Raw genomic sequence first — 14,273 nt, 5'->3', positions numbered from 1 at the left:
GTATCAATAATTTCCTTAAATGTAAATGAATTAAATGCTCCAACCAAAAGACACAGACTGGCTGAATGGACACAAAAACAAGAACCAAATACATGCTGTCTACAAGAGATGTGCTTCAGACCTAGGGACATATACAGACTGAAAGTAGAGAGGCTGGAAAAAGATATACCATGCAAATGGAAATCAAAAGAAATCTGGAGTAGCAATACTCATATCAGACAAAATAGACTTTAAAATAAAGACTGTTACAAGAGACAAGGAAGGACAATACACAATGATCAAGGGATCATTCCAAGAAGAAGATATAAAAATTGTAAATATTTATGCACCCAACATAGAAGCACCTCAATTCACAAGGCAAATGCTAACAGCCATAAAAGGGAAATTGACAGTAACACAGTTAGAGTAGGAGAATTTAACACTCTGCTTACACCAATGGATAGATCATCAAGACAGAAAATTAATAAGGAAACACAAGCCTTAAATGACACATTAGACCAGATAGACTTAATTGATATTTATTGGGCATTCCGTCCAAAAACAGCAGAATACACTTTCTTTTGAGGTGTGTATGGAACGTTCTCCAGGATAGATCACATTTTGGGTTACAAATCAATCCTCTGTAAATTAAAGAAAATTGAAATCGTATCAAGCATTTTTTCCAACCACAACGTTATGAGATTAGAAATCAATTACAGGGAAAACAAACTGTAAAAAACACAAACACAAGGAGGCTAAACAATATGCTACTAAATAACCAAAAGATCACTGAAGAAATCAAAGAGGAAATCAAAAAATATCGATAAACAAATGACAACGAAAAAACAATGACCCAAAACCTATAGAATGCAGCAAAAGCAATTCTAAGAGGGGAGTTTATAGCAATACAATCTTACCTCAAAACAACAGAAAATCTCAAATAAACAACCTAACTTTACATGTAAAGCAACTAGAGAAAGAAGAACAAACAAAATCCAAAGTTAGTAGAAGGAAAGAAACATAAAGATCAGAGCAGAAATAAATGAAATAGAAGTGAAGAAAACAATAGCAAAGATCAATGAAACTAAAAGCTGGTTCTTTGAGAAGATAAACAAAATTCATAAACCTTTAGCCAGACTCATCAAGAAAAAAAGGAAGATAACTCAAATCAGTAAAATTAGAAATAAAAAAGAAGTAACTGACACCACAGAAATACAAAGGATCATAAGAGACTACTACAAGCAACTATATACTAATAAAATGGACAACCTGGAAGAAATGGAAAAATTTTAAGAACAGGACAACCTTCCAAGATTGAACAAGGAAGAAATAGAAAATATGAACAGACCAATCACAAGTAATGAAATTGAAAATGTGATTAAAAATCTTCCAACAAACAAAAGTCCAGGACCAGATGGCTTCACAGGTTAATTCTATCAAACATTTAGAGAAGAGCTAACACCTATCCTTCTCAAACTCTTCCAAAAAATTTCAGAGGGAGGAACACTCCCATGCTCATTCTACGAGGCCACCATCACCCTGATATCAAAACCAGACAAAGTTATCACAAAAACAAAAAATTACTGGCTAACATTACTGATGAGCATAAACACAAAAATCCTCAACAAAATGCTAGCAAACAGAATCCAACAGCACATTTAAAGGATCATACACTATGATAAAGTGGGATTTATCCCAGGGATGCAAGGATTCTTCAACATATGCAAATCAAACAAAGTGATACACAATAGTAACGAACTGAAGAATCAAAATCATATGATCATCTCAATATATGCAGAAAATGCTTTAGACAAAATTCAACTGCCATTGACGATAAAAACTCTCCAGAAAGTGGGCATAGAGGGAACCTACCTCAAAATAATAAAGGCCATATATGATAAACCCACAGCAAACATTATTCTTAATGGTGAAAAACTGAAAGCATCTCCTCTAAGATCAGGGACAAGACAAGGGTGTCCACTCTCACCACTATTCACTATTATTCAACATAGTTTAGGAAGTCCTAGCACGGTTATCAAAGAAGAAAAGAGAAATATAAGGAATCCAAATTGGAAAAGATGAAGTAAAACTGTCACTTTTGCAGATGACATGATACTATACATAGAAAATCCTAACGATGCCACCAGAAAACTACTAGAGCTAATCAATGAATTTGGTAAAGTTGCAGGATATAAAATTAATACACCAAAATTTCTTGCATTCCTATACACTAACAATAAAAGATAAGAAAGAGAATTTGAGGAAACAATCCCATTTACTATTGCATCAAAAAGAATAAAATACCTAGGAATAAACCTACCTAAGGAGGCAAAAGACTTGTACACAGAAAACTATAAGATACTGATGAAAGAAATCAAAGATGACACAGACAGAGGGACAGATATACCATGTTTTTGGACTGGAAGAATCAACACTGTGAAAATGACTATACTACCCAAAGCAATCTACAGATTCAATACAATCCCTATTAAATAACCAATGACATTTTTCACGGAATTAGAACAAAGGTTTTACAATTTGTACAGAAACACAAAAGACCCTGAATAGCCAAAGCAAGCTTAAGAAAGAAAAATGGAGCTAGAGCTAGAGGTATCAGGCTCCCTGACTTGTATAGTCAAGTCTACTTGACTATATAGTCTACTATATAGTAGTATAGTCTACTATAGGGTATATAGTCTATATATAGTCTACTATAGTCTACTATAGTATATAGTCTACTATAGTCTACTATAGTGTAGTATAGTCTATTTCTTTGTAGACTATACTACAAAGCTACAGTCATCAAGACACTATGGTACCAGCACAAAAACAGAAATATAGGTCAATGGAATAGGATCGAAAGCCCAAAGATAAACCTATGGTCAACTAATCTGTGACAAAGGAGGCCAGAATATACAATGGAGGAAAGACAGTCTCTTCAATAAGTGGTGCTAGGAAAAATGGACAGCTGCATGCAAAGGAATGAAATTAGAACACTCCCTAATACCATATACAAAAATAAACTCAAGATGATTTAAAGATATAAATGTAAGTCCAGATACTATAACACATAGACAGATAACTCTTTGACATAAACCGCAGCAAGATCTTTTTTGACCCACCTCCAAAAGTAATGAAAATAAAAACAAAAATAAACAAATGGGACCTAATTAAACTCAAAACTGTTTGCACAGCAAAGGAAACCTAAACAAGACAAAAAGACACCCCTCAGAATTGGCGAAAATATTTGCAAATGAAGCAACTGACAAAGGATTAATTTCCAAAATATACAAACAGCTCTTGCAGCTCAATGTCAACAAAACAAACAATCCAATCAAAAAATGGGTGGAAGATCTAAATAGACATTTCTCCAAAGAAGACATACACATGGCCAACAAATACATGGCAAGATGTTCAACATCACTAATTATTAGAGAAATGTAAATCAAAACTACAATAAGGTATCACCTCACACCAATCAGAATGGACATCATCAAAAATATCTACAAACAGTAAATGCTAGAGAAGGTGTGGAGAAAGGGAACCCTCTTACACTGTCAGTGGGAATGTAAATTGATACAGCCACTATGGAGAACAGTAGGGAGGTTCCTTAAAAAACTAAAAATAGTAATACCATATGACCCAGCAATCCCACTACTGGGCATATACCCTGAGAGAACCATAATTCAAAGAGTCATGTACCACCATGTTCATTGCAGCACTATTTACAATAGCCAGGACATGGAAGCAACCTAAGTGTCCACCGACAGATGAATGGATAAAGAAGATATGGCACATATATACAATGGAATATTAGCCATAAAAATAAATGAAGCTGAGTTATTTGTAGTGCGGTGGATGGACCTAGAGTCTGTCATACAGAGTGAAGTCAGAAAGAGAAAAAAACAAATATCGTATGCTAACACATATATATGGAATCTAAAAAAAAAAAAAAGGTTCTGAAGAACCTATGGGCAGGACAGGAATAAAGATGCAGACTTAGAGAATGGACTTGAGGACACGGGGAGGGGGAAGGGTAAGCTGGGACGAAGTGAAAGAATGGCATTGACATATATACACTACCAAATGTAAAATAGATAGCTATTGGGAAGCAGCTGCATAGCACAGGGAGATCAGCTCGGTGCTTTGTGAACACCTAGAGGGGTGGGATAGGATTTTTTTTAAAGCTACTTTTACTCCTTGAGAAATTGTATCAGTTTCATGGCTTTAAATACCATCTATATGATGATTGCTCCTCAATATAAATCTCCAGGCTCAACCTCTACCCTGAACTCCAGACTTGTATATCTAACTGCCTCCTTGGCATAACTACTTTGATGTTGAATATGCTTCTCATATTTAACAATTTCAAAATTGAGTTTATGATAGAGTTCAAGACCCCAAAACATATCCTCATGCAAGTTGCCTACATCTCAGTTAGCTGTGCTATTATGGGCTCATCTCTTTCACTCACACCTACATTTATCAACAAGTGCTGTGAGCTCCACCTTCAAAATAAAACCAGATGTCAAACCACTTCTGCATTCCCACTTTGGTCCAAGCTACCATTATCTTTTACCTGGATTATCAAAATAGCCTCCTAACTTGTCTCCCTCCTTCTACCCTTAATATTCTTGCAAATTTTTAAAAATACAGAACCCAGAGTAATCCTTAAAAAATGGAAGTCTGTTTATGCCCTTCTCTGCTCAAAACCCTCTAGTGGTTTCCTGCTTCACACCATAAAAAGCAGAGTATTGACTATGACCTACAAGGACCTAGATGATTTGGCCCCCCATTACTTCTCTGGTCTCATCAACTACTCTCCGTTTTTATATACACTCTAGTTACACTGGCCTTCTTGCTGTTCTGTGAACATGCCTGGCACACTAACACCTCAGAATGTTCTCTGGTCTGGAATGTGCTTTAACCATATATCCACGTGGTTGCTCCCCTACTTCCTTCAGGTTTTAACTTGAAAGTCACCTTCTCAGTAAGACCTTCCCTAGCTATCCTTTGTAAATTTTAATTGTCCTGACTCCACATACCTCTCATCCTTTTTCCCTTTCCCTTCCATTTCCTCCTTAGCATGTATTACTTTCTAACATTCTATATTTTTCATTCACCTAATTTATTACCTACCACCACACTGTTAAAATGAGGGCAAGCTTTTTGTTCACTGCTGTATCCCAAGCAAATAAAATACTGACCTGAACATAGTAGAGGCTCAAGAAATATATGCTGATTGAAAGCATAAATTTACTATAGTCCAGACACTGTAAATTCGAGAATGTATAAGGACCAGTCCCTGCCCTCAAGTACCTCATGGTCTAGTAGAGGATTCATACCCTCAAAGCATGTGTTCCAGTTATTTGCATTTAATATGAATTATAAACTTCTTTTGATTGGAAAAGAGTGAAATATACCCAGTACTCCTTAATGGCAGGAGTCTTAGATTATTCATCTTTGATAGTAAAGCATATAATAATAGTAATTATAGTAAATATAATAAAAATATGTAATAGATTTTGTTAAGGAGGTAAATTAGGGGATGGAAAAAATGAAAGTGTGACTATAACAGAGAACAATTTGGATTATATTAAATAGCCTTCTTCACTGGATCCTGTAAAGTGTTTTCCAGAAAATTTCTGGAAATGGCATTTTTCCTAATATTAGCTTAAGTTAAATGCTGAAAATGGGGCTGGATATTCTATACTTCACTGAAGTTTAGGGGGAAATGTGTTTGGAACTTAAAGTAACATTCCAACATTCAAAAATATCATGCTGGTAAGTTAATAAAAAATCTGACAATTGTAATCCCTTTATATTTACCTCTGCATACAGGTACACAATGAATCATACATTTACAACATTTAAAACATTTACCTTCAGATTCAGAGCTATCATGTTTTTACTATTTTGATTTCTAGTTTCATAGTTCCTGGTAGATTATCCTCTTCTACTGTACTGTAAATTGACATTTGCATATACGAATTTCTTAGGTTAGGAATTGTAGGAGGAGAAGACTCCAATTCCCTTTTCCCATGCTAAGCCTGGTTTGGGTCATCCTCTTACTCAGAATGTTCAGAGTATAGGCCCCAGATTGTGCTAGGTATTAATGGGTGAATGGTCAATAAATTTGAAAAAGATCAGTTTTGCAAATGCCCACATATTGCTTAACTCTAAGGGACACCATTCTCATAGATTAGGATGTGAATGGCGTCCTCTAATGTTAATGCAATGCAGAATCCCTGAATGTGGGATCTCTATCTCCAGCTTCCTGCCTCAAATCTAGATCAGGTCACCTTCCTTAAGAGAGGATGAGCAGATTTTTTCTCTCTTCCTTTCTATTTCCCCTATACTACCTCAATTTAGTTAAAACGTGATCTGCTTCACACACTCTATCATCTATTTTATTTTTCTATTTTTTTTGCTTCTGCCCAGACCTAGAAATGGGGTGCTGGTTCAAATATTTCCATTTGAGAGCGCTAATCCAAATATTTTAATTCCAAGGGTAAAGAGGAGTCACTATCCCCACTGGTCCTAAAATCTTAATCCTAAACCACATGCTGTAGCACAGAATGCAGCATAGCCCTACATTAGGGTATCAGATGATAGACCAGCTAATAATAAAGAGAAACTTTGATGCTCATTCTGCTTTGTTGTTGGTTGCAGAGAAACTCTATAAGGAGAAGGGGCAATTGGCAAAGCAAGATCTAGAAATTTCTGGGTTTCTGTCTATTATACCATCCAGCAGAAATTGAAACATTTACTTCTAGCAGAAACTATCATTTAGCTTCTCTACAATACAGGATTCATTGTTCGTAATCTAAAAAGATTAGAATTCTAAAAATAATGAAATTCCAGTATTTTTGGATTATTTCTGCACAGTATTGCAATTAAAATGTAAACAAATTTCCTCATGTTTTTCATTAAAGCACACACACACAAACATACACACACACATACACAAAACGACCACAAGAACAAAACACTCCTTGAAGCAGTAAAGATAATGACTGCCACTTGAATGCTTCCTCATACCAAACTTTGTACGTGATGGGTACTTTTAGTCTCTGACTATCTTCTGTTAAAAAAAAATATATATTAATAAAGATAATTTTTGATTTGATAAAATAATAGCCAAGACATGGAAAGAACCCAAGTGCCCATCAACAGGAGATTGGCTTAAGAAGTTGTGACATATATATATATATATATATAATGTAATATTACTGAGCCATAAAAAAGAATGAAATAATGTCATTTGCAGCAACATGGATGGACCTAGAGATTATCATACTAAGTGAAGTCAGACAGAGAAAGCCAAATATCATATGATATCACTTATATGTGGAATCTAGAAAAATGATACAAATGAACTTATTTACAAAACAGAAACAGACTCACAGACTTCAAAAACAAACTTATGGTTACCAAAGGGAAAAGGTGGGAGGGAGGGATAAATTAGGAGTTTGTGATGAACATATATACATTATTATATATAAAATAGATAATCAATAAGGACCTACTGTATAGCACAGGGCCTACCTCACTTGTTCCTCTTGTCCCAAGTACAATCCAGGGAGGCCTGTTCATACTACTCCTGGACATTTAAAACTGCCTAATGGACCATTCAAGGTCTGGCAAATGGATTTCATACAACTTCCTCCATATAATGGATATAAATATGTTTTAGATATGGTCTGTATGTTTTTACTCTAATCTGAAGCCTTTCCTTGCAGACAGGCTACTGCCACTTCTGTGGCTAAAGTCCTTTTGGAAGAGATCATCCCTACCTGGAAAACTCCTCTCAAACTTCATCGTGATGGAAGAACCCATTTTACTAGCCAGGTACTTTGAAAAGTCTTACACTGTTTGTCTGGTTTTACAACACTTTAACTATGTTTAACTCCCTTAATTATGGCATTATTAGACTCAAATGACAAAATTTGTAGAGGCCCTCGAAATACTTTTGCCAAAAGCCTTGCTGTATGTCCTTCTAAAAATCTCAGATTCACCTCTTTTGGAACTAATATAATCTCACCCTTTGAAATAGTCACAGGATGCCCAATGCACTTGACTACTGCTTCTTTTGACCCACAGCTGGTTAAAGGAGAGATACTCCAATATTGCAAAGGCCTAATAGCTTCTATTATAAACAACCACAATTGGGTAGAGCAATCTTTTCACAGTGTGGGAGATGAAGACCTTAAGCATCATACCTTGCAACTTTGAGATTTTGTCTATTGGAAAAGACATCTCCAGAAGAACTCTCTTCAACATCCCAGGAAATGCCCTATCAAGTACTACTAACCAAGCCTTGTGCCACCAAACTCCAAAGAAGAGACTCTGGGATTCATGTGACACCATAAGGAAAGCACTGAACCCTGACTGGACCTGCATCTCATCTGTGACCTGAAAGTAAAGATTTCCCAGTATTGAAGCAGATGGCATCTGATGAGACAGCTTTCCCAAGATATCTAGACCTGTTGGAAGTTTGTCGTCAAACCTTTGATGATGGCATAACACTTCAGATGACCTCCAGTGTCTATGATCTTACTAACATATGGACTTTAGATTAAAAGTACCTGAGAGTTCTCCCTCCTACTCCTCCTTGTTACTATGTGACCTTAATAGGTTTCCAATCTGTGTACTTTCCCACCTACATGAGACACTACATCCAGGAAAGGTCCTTCCAGACACTGAAGGACAAAAAGCTGCTGAAACTAGAAAACCTGACTCTTGATCAGCGATGTTTTCCGAGAAAGATCTTGATCAAAAGGAGGAAATGTAAAAAATGAATAAACAGAAATCTCAATTAAATTGAATTGGGAGACCAGAAGGGAAACCTCTCATGCCTGTGTCAACAGCAGAGCCCAAGAGGAAGAAGACTCCTTTTCTTTCCTGGAAAGAACTCAGTCAGTGAAAAGCCATGGACTCTTTGTTTACTATAGCCCTCCCTTTTCATTTTCCTCTCTATAAAAGTGTTCTCCTTCCCTTGCCATGCGGGAACTTGCACATGGCTTACCATTGTTGCAGACCCCAAACTGCAATTCTCTGCTGATACCAAATAAGCCCATCTTTGCTGGAGAAATATCTTACAGTCCATTTGTTTTAGGTCAACATCTCCAGCATCCAATAATGCTTTTTTTTTTTTAAAGAGTGAACCAAAATAGAAATAAAGAAGATAGAAATTCAGAGAATAAAGTGAGAAAAAATCCCCCAAAGAAAGGGTAACGTTATGTTGTGAGTAAAATAAGATGAATAATAGAAGGTATTTAGGAAGAGAAAAGACAATAAATTCTGTATAGCCCTGTTCATTGAGATCTTTAAAAACAACTGGAATTATTATGTTTTGTACATTCTTTCTCATGAAAGGTTAATGACAGAAAGGGAATTTGATATCAGGGACTTATTGAGAAAAGTAACCATCTGTCATAGGGTTAGTATAGCTTCAGCTATACCTTATACATCTATGGTATCATATATATCAGTTAACGTTAATTACGATCCTGAGATCCTATTAAATTTTCAAATGTCTTCTGAATTACACACCATTAAGTTTAGAACAGTTATTGTGCTAAATATGTTACTATAACTGATTTCTCTGAGAAATAATAAGCCATAAGTGGTATGTGTGGTAACTTAAAGTTAACCACAATATTTCATTAACCAAAATAACTCACTGCCCAGCATTCTAACTATATGGGATTTACTGCATACTAATTAAATATAGTCAGCCAGTCCTCAGGTTTCAAATTTCCACTTACAATACATTTGGCTGGGACCAAAATATGTATTTTCCTCATTTGCTTAAGTGATGTATGGACATTGCCATGTCACTATCAGAGAAGGAAAAGAAAACCAAAAATCAGACCCATTTGTTAGAAAATATCTCCCACTGAAAATTTGCAGCTCTAGCTGATTTGATATGAAAACAAATATAGATCAATATGTTTGACAGGTGTGTCATTGTGTTGCTCACTCTGACTTTGTAGCTCACATGCTGGTCCTTGATGTGACATAAGCAGATTATGAGTCAGTTATATAAGACAAGAACACAGTAGATACCACTTTTATAAACAGAAGAAATACAGGATAGTTAACCAGCTTCAAGTGTTCTCCTCTCAAAGAAACAGCCTGGATTTTTTAAAAAAGAAATGTTTGCAGTTATCTTAATAACTGTGGGGAAAGAATTAAAGTTCTCACTAAACAGTTATTATATGTAGAGTTTTTCCAGTTTTTTGTTTTTGTTTTTGTTTTTGTTTTTGTTTTTGTTTTGCAGGGCTCTACAAATTCTACAGCCTAAAACGAAGACACCAAGATAATAAGATATTGCGCACCCAAACACTGAAAACACACAAATATCATGAACTACTTTTATAAAGTATTAAAAAAAGAGATTTGCCTTGGATTTCATTAAATATTTTTTATTTTAGAAATAGCAATGAATTTAGTCTGTGTGTAAAAGATTGTATATTGGCAAATGTGTTAAAGAAAATCTTTTATCAACCAAACAGTTATAGCATGGTAATTCAATGATACTTAGACAACTATTATTCAAACATGACCTAAGGGGGCATCCTATCCTTAGATTATACCCAGCTTCTATTTTGTAACACATCAAAATGATGATATTGATGGCAGCATTGTGACAGTACCAACCTCATTTTTTTTTTACTTTTTTTTTAACATCTTTATTGGAGTATAATTGCTTTACAATGGTGTGTTAGTTTCTGCTTTAAAACAAAGTGAATCAGTTATACATATACATATGTGCCCATATCTCTCCCCTCTTGCGTCTCCCTCCCTCCTACCCTCCCTATCCCACCCCTCTAGGTGGTCACAAAGCACCGAGCTGATCTCCCTGTGCTATGCGACGGCTTCCCACTAGCTATCTATTTTACGTTTGGTAGTGTACATATGTCCATGCCACTCTCTCACTTTGTCCCAGCTTACCCTTCCCCCTCCCCGTATCCTCAAGTCCATTCTCTAGTAGGTCTGTGTCTTTATTCCCATCTTGCCCCTAGGTTCTTCATGACTTTTTTTTTTTTTTGGATTCCATATATATGTGTTAGCATACGGTATTTGTTTTTCTCTTTCTGACTTACTTCACTCTGTATGACAGACTCTAGGTCCATCCACCTCACTACAAATAACTCAATTTCGTTTCTTTTTATGGCTGAGTAATATTCCATTGTATATGTGTGCCACATCTTCTTTATCCATTCATCTGTTGATGGACACTTAGGTTGCTTCCATGTGTTGGCTATTGTAAACAGAGCTGCAATGAACATTTTGGTACATGACTCTTTTTGAATTATGGTTTTTTCAGGGTATATGCCCAGTAGTGGGATTGCTGGGTCATATGGTAGTTCTATTTTTAGTTTTTTAAGGAACATGCATACTGTTCTCCATAGTGGCTGTATCAATTTACATTCCCACCAACAGTGCAAGAGGGTTCCCTTTTCTCCACACCCTCTCCAGCATTTATTGTTTGTAGATTTTTTGTTGATGGCCATTCTGACCGGTGTGAGATGATATCTCATTGTAGTTTTGATTTGGCTTTCTCTAATGATTAATGACCAACCTCATTTTTAACAGGAAGTAAACATCTGTGAATTAAGAGGAAGCTAGTATTGAGCAATTATTATTCAAGGGCACCATTCTCAGTGTTTTACATATATTGTCCCATTTATCTCACAGCAATCCCATGAGATATATACTACTACTATTTCCATTTTACAGTGCACAAACCAAGACTCAGAAAAGTAACTTGACTAAAATAAGTTAGTTAATGAGCTACCAGGGATTTAACGTAGGTACATGGGAGCACAAATACCAATACTTTTCATTATAATTATCTATTCTTTTTATCCAAGTTATCTTTGTTAGCAGCTTTCACTGAGCACCTGCTGCAACAAGCACCTGCAGAGCTTTAAAATATACTGATGCTTGGGTCCCCTAGAAAAGATTCTGATGGAACTGGCCTGGCCACTGAGAATGCTAAAGGCTCCCAGATGATTCTAGTGTGCAGCAAAGAGTGAGAACCACTACTCTATGTGCTCATCCCATTTTCTAGGCCTGATGATTTGTGAGAAAAATAGACCATTTCTTGCCCTCAAAAAAGATATGAAACAGAAATCAACTATACTTCCTTTTTAAAAAAAGATGAAACATATAAAATCCAACTAAAAGCACAACCTATAATACATACTAAGAAATTTCCATAGATTAATGTCAAATGCTGTTTATATATCTGTTTGCACAAAATATGGTGCAAACAAATATATAGTTTGGTTCTTCCTTAAGCAAACAAAATATTTACAAAATAGATGAATTACTGGGTGATTATATTAGAAAATATTTCCCCATGTGTTTCTTTAGTGAGTTCCCCCATGAACTTAAATTATAATTCTACTAATTTTTTTTTCACATTTGTGAAAACAAAGTACATGAATTATAGATGAGGCAAAAATATACCTGGCTATGATTTAAATCCAATTAAAAACAACAACAAAAAAATGAGTCAAGTAATAAAGTACTAAAACATATAAATATCCATGAAGGAATGTTTAGAATAAGGTGGTGTTTACCAAGGAATATGTCCTAGAAAATTAGAATTTTGAACCAGTGTTGTATGGAGTGAGAAATCCAAACCAAAGAAGAGTAAAGGGTATAACATTACAGATACAAGACAAAAGCAAGACCTGAGGAGGAGAGGGGAGTAGAAAAAAATAAGGAACGAGGAGCGGGGAAGGAAGAGGGGAGGGGGAGGGAGGGAGAAATCCATGGCAAATGGAAAGTTAAAAATGTAGAGTTAACAAACTTTGAAGAGGTAGTATCACACAGTAGTAAAAGTGGGTGCGAGGTTCTGAAGTCTAACTGGATTTACTTCCAGGTTCTAGCATTTATAGCTACTTTGCCTTAAGATACTTATTTCACGTCCCTCTGAATAAGTTTCAATATCTGTAAAATGAGAATAATCTGTACTTCATGGGTTATTTTGAAGATTATATGAGCTACATATAAAGTACTTAGAACAGTACCTTAAATACTGTGTTAGTTAGCTGTATGTGTGTGTGTGTGCGGGTGTAAAGCAGGCATGTATATATGTACAAAAATAGGCAATCCTTTCAATTTACATCAGAAAAAAATGAGTTTCAGAAAGGTTAAACGACTTGTTTAAAGTCAAACAGCTGGTATGGATTGTAATGAAGGTATTAAGACTAATTTTCAAAATTTGACATAAATGTAAATATTTGTGCTTGGAGAAGAAGCAGCTAAAGAGGAAAACATTTTACGCTATTTAGAGACACGAGTGATAAGATTGCAGAGAAAGTCAGGCTCTCTACTAAAATAGATAGTGGAACAAACTGAATTATTGACAAGAAACAATTTCTTAGTTATGATGGACACGAAATGGTTAATTTATTCAGTACCTTTGTAGATCTATTATATTCTTCTTAAAATCCTTGCTAATACCTAGTCTTGACCTTTGGAAAAAACGGGAAAATAAGCAGAATGGCCCCAGCAGCCCCTATGATAGTCTTCAGCCCTACTGATGGTGCCTTCTCCTAAACTCAGTTGCTCACTATATTCTTAACTTGTCTTGAATTTCCCATTATGATTAAATATGTGTCATGATATAGGAAGTTAATTGTTTACTATTGATTATGAGTGCTAGTGTGAGAGTAAAAAGAAACAGATAATTAAAAACAATGGATAATCCTAATAACTACTATGTTTGACTTTATATTACCGATTTTTGATAGCAGATTTATCTTTTTAAGGAAATTTCTGATTAGGTGAAATAATAAAATTAAATTATATTCCTTGAATATGCGTACACTGGCTACCCAGCAAGGAAAATCTACATGATAACATGATGACAGATGGAGAAAGCTAAAATCAAGAAAGTAGTTTATCCACAAAATTATCGACACATGAAAAATTGAGGCCTGACTACAACGATAATAGCCAATTTCAAAATAGGTTTTTAAAGACACATTTACCTAATGCATATTCTATTAAGTCTGAAAAGAATGTTTGACTTAAAGATGGGCAAGACAGGAGTAATTGGAAGGAGAGGATGAAAAGTTACTAAAATACACAAAGAAGAGTGGTATGTTCAACAAAAAGATAAATTTCAGCCATCAATGTTTACATAAAAGAAATAACTCTCTGATTGTACCCATTTCTAGCAGATATTTTTGTTGCATATACTATTTTCTAATTATGATAGAAAACTGCAACACTCTAAAGATACAAGAAACTTCTCAGCACTTTATTAA

This window comes from Balaenoptera musculus, chromosome X (genome assembly GCF_009873245.2).
Source record: "Balaenoptera musculus isolate JJ_BM4_2016_0621 chromosome X, mBalMus1.pri.v3, whole genome shotgun sequence".
In the NCBI taxonomy this organism is placed as follows: Eukaryota; Metazoa; Chordata; class Mammalia; order Artiodactyla; family Balaenopteridae; genus Balaenoptera; species Balaenoptera musculus.
This window is presented reverse-complemented; position numbering follows the sequence as displayed.